This window comes from Eutrema salsugineum, unplaced genomic scaffold (genome assembly GCF_000478725.1).
Source record: "Eutrema salsugineum unplaced genomic scaffold, Eutsalg1_0 scaffold_4, whole genome shotgun sequence".
NCBI classification, from domain to species: Eukaryota; Viridiplantae; Streptophyta; class Magnoliopsida; order Brassicales; family Brassicaceae; genus Eutrema; species Eutrema salsugineum.
In genome coordinates, this window is record NW_006256686.1 from 8596301 (window position 1) to 8608362 (window position 12062).

Consider the following 12062-nt stretch of genomic DNA (forward strand, 5'->3'; position numbering starts at 1 on the left):
TAAGTTTGCGACGATTTTAAAACCGTCGTAAGTAATGGACCGTTGGAAAACGATTGTTTTCTTGTAGTGAGAGCCACCTTGTTTTCCTATATTTAGATTCTAATCATCATCATATGAATCTTTTATGCGTAATTAATGAAAAAGAAATAATTTGCTAATGTCATAGTAGATATGTTCCACCAAGTCTCCATTGGACATGTATTCATAGATGAGAGCTAAGTGATCTCGTTCATCGCAATACCCAACAAGGTTTACCAAATTTATGTGGTGAACCCTCAGAAGAAGTTCAACCTGTATACCAACAATGTAAAAATAATTAACATAAAGACTCCTAAAGGTACATCAGATATTTGTTTTACGATGTTTGCGGAAGAATAAAACCATTTTGTACGTACCTCTGCTTTGAAGTGTTTATAGCCTTGTGATGACGATTCAGAAAGTACTTTAACAGCTACTTCTTGTGAACCGTTCAGATAACCATGATAGACGACGCCAAACCCTCCTTCACCTAGAGCTCTCTCAAAATTGTTTGTCATTTCCATAACCTCTGCATGACTAAACCTTCGGTTTTTGGTCTTGATTGATGTCTCGGAAATACTACGTGGTGTGAAATTTGCCCTTGGCGTAACTGCTGAAGGGGTAATAGTTGTAAGCGAAAAAATTAGTTTTCTATGGAAGCTAAAAAAACTAAAAAATTAGTTATCTAAAAAGCTGATTTCCGGTATTGGAGTAGAACTCCCACAGATTATCAAGAAAAACAAAAACAAAAACTTAATAACGTATAGGTCTCTTTTGATCATGAGTCTTGGCAGGTACCTTCCACATGAGTTGTTGTGTTTTTCTTTCTGAACACAAAAATGAGAAACAGTACCACCATGATCACCACCACCACCACAGCTAAAGCAACCAGTGCAACAACCATCACAGGAATTTCTTCTTTGGGGAACATGAACCAGGTAGACATGTATTTATCTCATGTCCAGCAACACTACCAAAAAAATAAAAAAATTAAAAATTGGTTGTATAGGATTGTTAATGCATAAGGAAAGGGTTTTTGAATGAAATATGTGTAAGTGGATGAAAGTTATTTTCTTACATTAACTTCAGTCCTTCCTTTTCTCTATTGCGAAGAGCTTGTGGAGTTTAGGTATTCAGATTGTTCTTGCTCAAATTTCTATTGAAACATATTTTTAGCATTGGTAACAATTAATACCGATCGAGAAGTACTAGGAGTCTAGGACCAACATTGTCTAGAAACTTACATGATCAACAATGATTTCATGTTAGCCAGAAATTCTGGAATTATTCCAGTCAAACTGTTATTTGACAAATCCCTGAAATTTGGAAGAGATCAAAAATTCATTGAAATTGCCATGTAAGAGAATTTCCGTCGAGGTAACAATGATCATACTTACAACTTTTCTAGATGGGTTAGAAATTGAATTCCACCATCTACGGTTCCCGTTAACCCGCTTGACGACAAATTTCTATTTTATATGTGAAGATATAAAATTAAATCAAGTGTAAACATGTAGTTAGAGAAGGGATGTTTCTTGAAATAAATAAATAAATAAAAATCTCATAAGGAAGTCATTCTTGGTGGTGTAGACGGATCTGTGTCACTACAATTTAGACCATCCCACGAAAATTTTCTAGGAACACATGGATCACCTTGCCATGAGATTCTACTCAGTCCATAAGCGGCTTTGATATTATTAATAGCAACCACTACCATAAATTTGAACGATATGTTAGATTGAGCAAATTGATATAAACAAAAAAATTTCACCAAAGTGATTGATTATTGGGATAGTGGAAATTTGATGCATCATTATTATTATTTAGATAATATTATATAATTATATTTGTATTTAAATGTTTATCTTTTAGAGCTTTCTAGAATATTTAGTTTATGATTTGATTAATAAAGAGATTTTAAAGAAATTTTGATAAACCACTATAAAGAATATTTACAAATCCTAGTTTTCAAGTGTTATTAAAATCAACAGATCTAATTTTATCACTATATGCTCTCCTCCATCATTTGGTATCAGAGCCAGGTAGGTTGTGTGCCTTTGAACCCTCAAGTTTGGTTTCGCTTGGGAGGGAGACAAATGTTTGGCTCCCAAGGGAAGATGTATGAGTTTCAGTCCAAAACTTTTAAATTAACTTTAACCAAAAATATTTTTTTTTTAAAAAAGAACAAAAACAGAATTTACATACGTACGTACCATCATTATCTTCTGTGTCAGCCTTTGGAAAATCTGCAACCGCGAAACCTTCAATAGCGTTAAGCAGAGGTGGGTGTGTAGACTTGCTAGATTTCGTCAGCGTTACGATGCACATTTGGTTTTCGCAAAGAACTGGAGATGGGTTGTGTATCGTTTCCGACTGCAGATATAAAGGCCTGTAAGAGTCGTTAATGGATACTCCGTTCAAAGATATGTCGAACTCTCTAGTCTCGTTGGCCTGCAAGACTTGAACCTCAGCAAAGTGGAGGTCAATGTAAACTTTATCATTAGCTGATTCGGGGACATCGATAATTATCAATGGTGCACTCGTATTCGCTGGTGTCACAGCGGTTTTGAGAGCATCCTGAGGTAAACGGAATCTATTGGAACCAGTGTTCTCTGTAAGACTGGTGGATATTTGCTTCCAATCTGACTGATTGTAGTAATTCCACATTCTATCGTAGACATCCTCTTCGTACCTATTATTCTTTGCCATTTTAAATTTGTTAGCCGTTTATCTTCAATTAAATGAATAAAGTAAAATAAAATAAATTATTATCAGAGCAGTCTCACCGTAGAACGTTTTCGGAATTGCTAAGATAAAACCGCGAAAACAACTTCAACGAGCCTGATGTGGTGATGTAAGTGTTGTTTGGTACTGGCCTCATTTCGATGGCTGATATAAATGGCGTCGACCCATCTGTCTTGACAAGACATAGGTCCAAAATGTTTGATCTTGGGATGTGAAAGATCTCCCTCCGTACTCTTTTTTCAGTGTCTATTGTTACCCAAAAATTAGGGCCAATGTACAAGTCAAATCTAGGGTAAATATTAAGACCATCGTAATTGCCATATATTGCGTTAACTCTGATCAAATAGTTGGTTTTTTTTTTTTTTTGATAATGAGATCAAATAGTTGGTTCCCTGCTTCACCGTAATATTGTAACAGTTGCGTATGCCGTCTGGAAAGTATCTAACTGTTGTTTGCGGCTTTAGGTGACGTCCCTCGAGACTTCTCTGAATCCTACTAATTTTGCCGGTTTGGATAAAGTTTGAATCTGATGAGTATTGTAATCCGGTCGCAGGCTCGGTGTAAGGAGACTGTTCAATCGGGGATAACCCGGAATCCAAACTGATGAAGCCTGTTAAGATAAAACCTCATTCCTCAAAATCAGAAAAAATAAAAGAAAAATTATGGAAAATTCCACACAATTCTTATTTTGCCTAAGAGTTAATTGGTAGGTCTACCTAATATTCGTGACAATTGCAGAAAATGCAATAAGAAAAAGAAGCAAAAATGTACCAAGTAAATGAGATGAAAATTAACACAATTATTAAATGCATCTTCTAAAAGAGAAATAAGCTTAAAATATCCTAAACTATTTAAGATTTGCCAGTTTTTTACACAAACTTTTTGCATTGTTAAACACTCACACAAACTAATTTTCGGGTTAAAAAAAAAACTTCAAAATTTTATACGATTCCAGTTTCGTCCCTACAATTTAATGGCTATTAACGGCATAAACAAAACCATTAACTATTTTTAATTTTAATTTTAAAAATTATTTAAAAAATACTTCAACTATTTTGTTTTGCCATAAAACTACACAACTTTTGTTGTTGCCTAAAAAATACCCAACTTAATTATTTTGGTGCTATTTACTACACCATGTTTTATTTTTAAATCCTCTCGTTGCCACCATCCTTGCAAATTTATTACCATTCTTTGTGGTCAGGCGAGCTCGGATAGGCGAAATGTCAATGACTTATGAAGAAGCAAGCTATAGACATGCTAGATGTCATAGGATTAGGTTGTAAATATTAAAATTAATGTGCTGAAAAGTATAGAACATCCGAAATATAACATTGAGTTCTCACAATCACCAATCAATCGCGTGTTAATTAAAATTTACATCGGCTAATAATTCTATTTAAACTGTCAATGGTAGTGAATTTACGTGAGGGTGACAATGAATAGATTTAAAAAATGGTGTGCTAAATAGCACCCAAAAATATTATGTTGGGTATTTTTTAGACAACTAAAAAAGTTTATGTAGTTTTCTGGAAAAATAAAATAGTTAAAATATTTTTATGGAACTTTTTGTAGTTAAATTTAAAACTTGTTAAATGTTTTTTTAATGCTGTTAACAGCCGTTAAATCATAGGGAGGAAACTGGAAACGTATAAAACTTTGGGGTTTTTTTGAATTAGAAAATTAATTCATGTAGGTTTTTAACAACGCAAAAAGTTCGTATAGGAAATTGGCAAATTTTAAATAGTTCAGGATTTTTTAAACTGTTTTCTCTCTTCTAAAATATGTTGATTTGGAATTTTCTCTAATGGATCATAAGCTATAATTAATGCCCTTATTAATACATAATTCTGCTTGTTGCTAAAAAAAATCTCACATGTTTATATAGTAAAATCTTATAAATATAACTTGTTCAATAAATAGTTTAACGTGTTACTTATAAATATAACTTGTTCAATAAATAGTTTCAACATAGTTCGTTAATATGATAGATGTGAAAATTTCATGATCTAAATGACAAGGTAAACTCGTTTAACATGCAACAGTTAAATTAATGACATAGGTGAAATCGGCTAAATCATGTTTAAACCCAAATTATTAGACGAACACTGAAAATTTCTTGCTATATTTTCTTAAATATCATTATGTTTTTCGCCATGTGAGCCAAATATACTTTTTTGGTAAAATGTAAAACTTTACGTTAACAATATACTTGTAACGAGATTTTTGCATGGAACAAGATACATTTCCCTTCAAAGCGTAAAATCTTTCCACAATCTATAAGATCGTAGAAACGTTTTTCAACTATGCCAATCCATCGGAGTTAAATTCTTTCCATTTTTCTTCGTAGTAAGGTGACCGTGGGAATGCCTAAAGTGCCAAGTTTTCTCTTTAGGGGAAGATACGCTACTAACAGTAACATGAAAAATGTGGATACATACCTTCTTCCTGAGCCTGAACAAAGTGAATTATAGCGAATGTTGCTGTAAGTGCAACCAGCAAAAGCCCATGGGAACTCTCCATATTCTCCCAATTTCTAGACAAAGATCAAGAAAGTTATGAACTATAATGAAATTTATAAGCGATGATGGGCACAAAAATTATTTGGAGATTCAAAAGACCCTACCAAGTACCAAGTACCAAGTCAATCCTCTGAAAACGTGAATAATACATGTCTTAGTTCATACAAAAACAAAAAAAAAATAAACAACTAACGGAAATGTGTCAACACGTATTGATTTAGTATAGTATGTTTTCAAGTGGGAAATACAATTGTTATTTGTTCGTTTTTGGTCAGAAAATGTTCAACTTGTCGTGATTACTTTAAAGAGCCTATCAGTTATAGGAGTTTATACGCTTTTAATTACAACCAACATGTTGAAAGAATTGTCTAAGTGTCATGAAGACTCTAACTCAAGCAAAAGGTCTCAGCTTATAGAAGATACAAAAGGCACGAGGAGCTCACGTGCAGACTTATACAACTCACCAAGGGCAAGAGGAGTAATTAACCTCGTGCAAAAGGCATAGACATTTTGTCTCCTTCCTCTGTAATTCAAAACAGAGTACGGAAAAGAGGAAGAGGCGTGTGGCGGTGATTCTGAGGAGTATAAAAGGTGTCTAAAGCTGAGACATCAGGGTTAAGAGAGTTAAGAGCATTGAGAGAGGCAGCTGTGAGCTTATAGCTTGTTCTCTAAGGGTTTGTGTAACCAAAGGGTTGTGTAACCGAGCTTTCTAGTGGATTTCCGAGCAAGTCTCGGCCAGACGTAGCGTTTCCGATTTGGAACGTGAACTGGATAAATCTTGTGTGTCATTTACTTTATGCTCTTAAACACACGAGTGTCGATCAAACGAGAGTGATAGTGAGAGATTCCGCAAAGTAAAACAGAGAAGTTCTTATCATTTCTCAACAAATTGGTATCAGAGACAGGTTGAAAGAGTTGCTGAAGTTTGAAGATAAAGAAAAGTTCAGATCTTTGTAAAGCTTAAAACTTTAGCAACAAAGATCCAAACTTTCTTTCGGTGGTTGAAAAGAAAGTTGGAGAAAGGTCGGAGCTTCAAAGGGTTTTGAAACTTGGTGCATAAAGTTTCAAACTTTCTCGCTAATCATGACTTCTGGACGCACATAAGTGGAAAAGTTTGACGGAGAAGGGGATTATATCCTCTGGAAAGAGAAACTTCTAGCTCACCTTGAGCTTCTGGGTTTGTTGGAAGGGCTAGATGATGAGGAAGTCACTGAAAGTGATGAATCAGTTGCAGAAGGAGATACACCACCTACAGCCCCAATACCAGCGAAGCCAGAAGATAAGGGACTGAAGGAGAAGAGGGGAAAAGCTAGATCTACAGTTATACTGAGCCTAGGAGACCACGTTCTAAGGAAAGTCATAAAGGAGAAAACGGCTGCAGGTATGATCAAGATGTTAGATCAGATGTTCATGGCAAAGTCTCTACCAAACCGTATCTATTTAAAGCAAAGGCTCTATGGATACAAGATGAGTGAATCTATGACCATCGAAGATAACGTAAACGATTTCTTCAAGCTAATATCTGATCTGGAGAACGTGAAAGTTACAGTTCCAGACGAAGACCAAGCAATAGTCTTGCTCATGTCATTGCCAAGACAGTTTGATCAGCTCAAAGAGACTTTGAAATACTGCAAAACGACTCTTGCTCTAGATGAAATAACAGGTGCAATCAGGTCTAAGATACTTGAGCTTGGAGCAAATGGAAAGACGCTCAAGAACAGCTCAGAAGCTCTATTTGCACAAGACAGAGGTAGATCTGAAAAGAGAGACAAGAGCGCTGACAGAAAAAACAGTAGATCAAAGTCTAGAGATAAAAAGGTGTGCTGGATCTGTGGCAAGGAAGGACACTACAAGAAACAGTGTTATGTCTGGAAGAAAAGGAACAAGAAAGGAAATAACTCGGAAAAGGGAGAGTCTTCAAATGTCGAAGGACTCATCACAGATGCAGCAGCTCTAACGATCACTGAGGAGCTCAATGCAGTAGGTGGAGACATTGAAGATGAATGGATAATGGACACTGGGTGCTCATTTCACATGACACCAAGGAGGGACTGGTTCGTCGAGTTTGATGAAATGAAGACTAGAAGAGTGAAGATGGCAAATATGACATACTCTGAAGTAAAAGGCATTGGAAGCATAAGAATCAGAAATGATGATCTCACAATTGTTTTACTTACAAACGTGAGATATGTTCCTGAAATGTCTAAGAACCTGATCTCGATGGGAACGTTAGAAGATCAAGGCTGCTGGTTTCAATCGAAGAATGGGGTATTGAAGGTTACCAAGGGCTGTTTAACAGTGTTAAAGGGAAAGAAGACAGGTACCTTATACATCATGCAGGGAACAGTTGTAACTGGAGCTGCAAATTCAGTTACAAACTCCAAGGATGAAGCCAAGATGTGGCACAGTAGATTATGTCATATGAGTCATAAAAATACAGAGATTCTGGTCAAGAAGGGTTGTCTTCAAGCCGACAAAGTTAAAGGCTTCGAGTTCTGCGAAGATTGTGTCTATGGGAAGTCTCACAGAGTTAGTTTCGGGTCAGCAAAACATGTCACAAGGGAGAAGCTAGAATACATTCATTCGGATCTTTGGGGGGCACCATCAGTGCCAAACTCCTTGGAAAATTGTCAGTACTTTATCACATTCATAGATGATTACACAAGAAAGGTGTGGATCTATTTCCTCAAGAGGAAAGATGAAGCTTTTAGAGCATTCATTGAATGGAAGACAATGGTGGAAAATCAGTCAAGCAAGAAAGTGAAGAGACTAAGAACTGACAATGGGTTAGAGTTCTGCAACCAAGAGTTTGATAGTTTCTGCAAACAAGAAGGTATTGTAAGACATAGAACATGTACTTACACACTGCAACAAAATGGGGTTGCAGAACGGATGAACAGAACGATTATGGACAAGGTAAGAAGCATGTTAAGTGAATCAGGACTGGGAAAGATGTTTTGGGCAGAAGCAGCTGCCACAGCGGTCTATGTCATAAACCGATCTCCAACCTCTGCAATAGAGTACGAGATACCCGAAAAAGCATGGACAGGAGCTTTACCAGACTTGAGTACTTTGAGGAGCTTCGGGTGCATTGCGTATGTTCACACAGACCAGGGAAAGTTAAATCCAAGAGCTAAGAAGGGAGTGTTTCTAGGGTACCCATCAGGAGTAAAAGGATACAGGGTGTGGCTAATTGACGACAGGAAGGTTGTGATCAGTAAAGACATTTTTTTCAATGAGGAGATAATGTTCAAAGATTCTGGACCAAGAGACAAAGAAGAAGAGGAATCACAACAAGAGAGAGTTGTGTCCATCATAGATTCGCCTGTTGGAATAGAAGTAAATGAAGAGATCGAAACAGCTCAAGGTGGAGCTACTGATCAAAGTGACAAGGAACCAGAGTTGACATCGCCATATCAAGGCTATGATCAAGAAATGGAAACAGACTCAGAAGAATAGGACTATATGCCTCCAAGTCTTGCAGATTATCAGTTGGCTAGAGACAGGAAAAGGAGACCATCAAGGCCACCTAAAAGATATGACGAACTTGGAGATTCAGAATTCGCATATAATCTAACAGAGGATGGGGGACTGCTAGAGCCAACAAGTTACAGAGAAGCAAAGCAGGAAGCAGATAGCGAGTATTGGAAAGCTGCAGCAGATGAGGAAATACTCTCACTTGACAAGAACCATACATGGGATCTTGTGGAAAGACCAGAAAAACAAAGAATCATTGGCTGCAAGTGGGTATTTAAAAGAAAACTGGGCATTCCAGGTGTGGAGAAACCAAGATTCAAAGCAAGGCTTGTTGCAAAGGGTTACTCTCAAAGAGAAGGAATTGATTTTCAAGAGATTTTCTCACCGGTTGTTAAACATGTTTCGATAAGATTAATGCTATCTGCAGTTGCTCATTTTGATCTAGAACTGGAACAGCTTGACGTAAAGACTGCATTTCTACATGGGAGTTTAGATGAAGTCATTTACATGAGCCAGCCAGAGGGTTATGAAGACAAGGGATCACCTGAGAAAGTGTGTTTGCTGAAAAAGTCGTTATACGGGCTGAAACAATCTCCAAGACTGTGGAATCAAAGGTTCGACTCATTTATGAAGTCCACAAGGTATTTAAGGAGTCTAAGAGATTGCTGCGTGTATTTCAAGAAGACTAATGAGGAAGAGAGAACTTTCTTGCTGTTATATGTTGATGATATGTTAATCATATCAAAGAACAAGGAGACAATAAGAAAGTTGAAGGAAAGTCTGAGTTCAGAGTTTGAGATGAAGGATTTAGGACCAGCAAAGAGGATTCTGGGTATGGAAATTACAAGAAACAGGTCCAAAGGTGTTCTAGAGTTGTCACAAGAAAGCTATCTGCAGAAAGTTCTGAAAACGTTTAGGATGGAAGAGTGTAAGTCTGTTAAAACACCATTGGGAACACATATGAGGCTTAAAGCCGCAACAGATGATGAAGTGGATGAGCAAGCCGATCAGATGAGATCCATACCTTACGCAAATGCTGTGGGAAGCATAATGTATTCAATGATTGGATCAAGACCAGACTTGGCTTATCCGGTTGGTGTTATTAGCAGATTTATGAGTAAACCTTTGATAAGTCATTGGCAAGCCGTCAAATGGGTCCTCAGATACATAAAGGGGTCAATAGACACCAAACTGCAGTATAGAAAAGAAGGGGAATTTGTAGTAACAGGTTACTGCGATTCTGATTATGCCGCTGACCTTGATAGAAGGAGGTCCAATCACAGGGTACACATTCACTGTGGGAGGAAACATCGTAAGCTGGAAATCAGGCCTACAACCAGTGGTGGCCCTCTCAACGATAGAGGCAGAGTACATGGCCTTAACTGAGGCTGCAAAAGAGGCTGTTTGGCTTAAAGAGTTGATGAATGAGTTGGGATTCTCACAAGGACCGGTTGATCCATTGTGATTCCCAAAGTGCTATAGCTCTAGCAAAGAATGTTGTTCATCACGAAAGAACTAAGCACATTCAGACAAGGTTTCATTACATTCGTGATGCGATAAGTGATGGTGAAGTTAAGGTGTTGAAGATATCCACAATTTACAATCCAGCGGATCTTCTCACCAAAGTGCTACCAGTTAGCAAGTTCCTGAGCGCACTGAAGAAGCTCAGGGTAACCAGCAACTGATCCAAGATCAGGATCCGAGATGGAAATCAAGATACACTAGAAAGAAAGCAGGAAATCGTAAGGTCTGACACTACGGCAAGGTGGAGTTTTGTTGAAAAAATTGCCTAAGTGTCATGAAGACTCTAACTCAAGCAGAAGGTCTCAGCTTATAGAAGAAACAAAAGGCACGAGGAGCTCACGTGCAGACTTATACAACTCACCAAGGGCAAGAGGAGTAATTAACCTCGTGCAAAAGGCATAGACATTTTGTCTCCTTCCTCTGTAATTCAAAACAGAGTACGGAAAAGAGGAAGAGGCGTGTGGCGGTGATTCTGAGGAGTATAAAAGGTGTCTAAAGCTGAGACATTAGGGCTAAGAGAACTAAGAGCATTGAGAGAGGCAGCTGTGAGCTTATAGCTTGTTCTCTAAGGGTTTGTGTTACCAAAGGGTTGTGTAACCGAGCTTTCTAGTGGATTTCCGAGCAAGTCTCGGCCAGACGTAGCGTTTCCAATTTGGAACGTGAACTGGATAAATCTTGTGTGTCATTTACTTTTATGCTCTTAAACACACGAGTGTCGATCAAACGAGAGTGATAGTGAGAGATTCCGCAAAGTAAAACAGGAAGTTCTTATCATTTCTCAACACAACATGATCAGTCACGAAATGTTCAAAGAGGGAGAGAGATGACTTTCATATGGTCGTTGACTTTTTTATGCCAGTACTTAAATCTGTCTAAAGGGCGTCAAAGTCTTCAAGTGAGAGAGGTGCCAGCCCGGTTTCACTTTGGTTTAAATCTCTGTTACCTTTAGAAGTTTTACTTGTTTTATTTTCTATGATTTTTCATGTTTCTATAAAATTAATATTTAATTAATATTTTTTTATTATTTACATTTTGCAGTTTTTATATTATTGGTTGAATTATTGGTTAAATATCAACGTAAAACATCTTATATTTAAAACCATAATGAATAAGTTTTTGTTTCTCAACTCTCAAGTATACTAAATACACTGAAACTGAATCTATCATGGATTGGGATTTAGTTTAAATCAATTGTAGGCTCGGATTGAAGGTTTTCCGATCTTTCAGACACTAAAAACCAATATGTGTCTCTGTATACACCACTCGGCACTCAACACCAAGCAGGTTAAGAGATATGGAGATAACGTAGGTACCAAAAATTTAAAAATAAACCAAACCAATGAAAAAGTCCATACAGATTACTCATTCAATTTGGTAACATGACAAAAATTACAAATTTCACATTCACATTTATTTTTATTATTTATAATGATACAATAAAACATGACGGCACTAAGCTAAGCAAGTCGCTTATACTATATAATCAACAGGCAACACCTAGCAAAACATAAATGATGAACCTCATTTAAACTAAAAAAACAAGCTAAACAGCATAATTGGAAAAAAGAAACAATATAACTGAACCAGTCAAAACTCTATAATTAAGCTTATACGGCATGATAAATACAACCTGTCAACCCTAGACGCTCGTACGTACGCCATGCATTAAGACTTTCAGGCTTTCAGCCTATATATTAATTATTATCTCGCGACAGCGATGTTGCACTAAAAGATTTTTTTTTTTTGAACTTTTTCATCTTTTTTTGTTTTTTTGTC

At 36.8% G+C, this 12062-nt stretch overlaps 1 pseudogene; it reads right to left on the reverse strand.

The window, feature by feature from the left end:
• Nucleotides 1–132: 132 nt before the first annotated feature.
• On the reverse strand, nt 133–5286 carry LOC18014063 (annotated as a pseudogene).
• Nucleotides 5287–12062: the final 6776 nt, after the last annotated feature.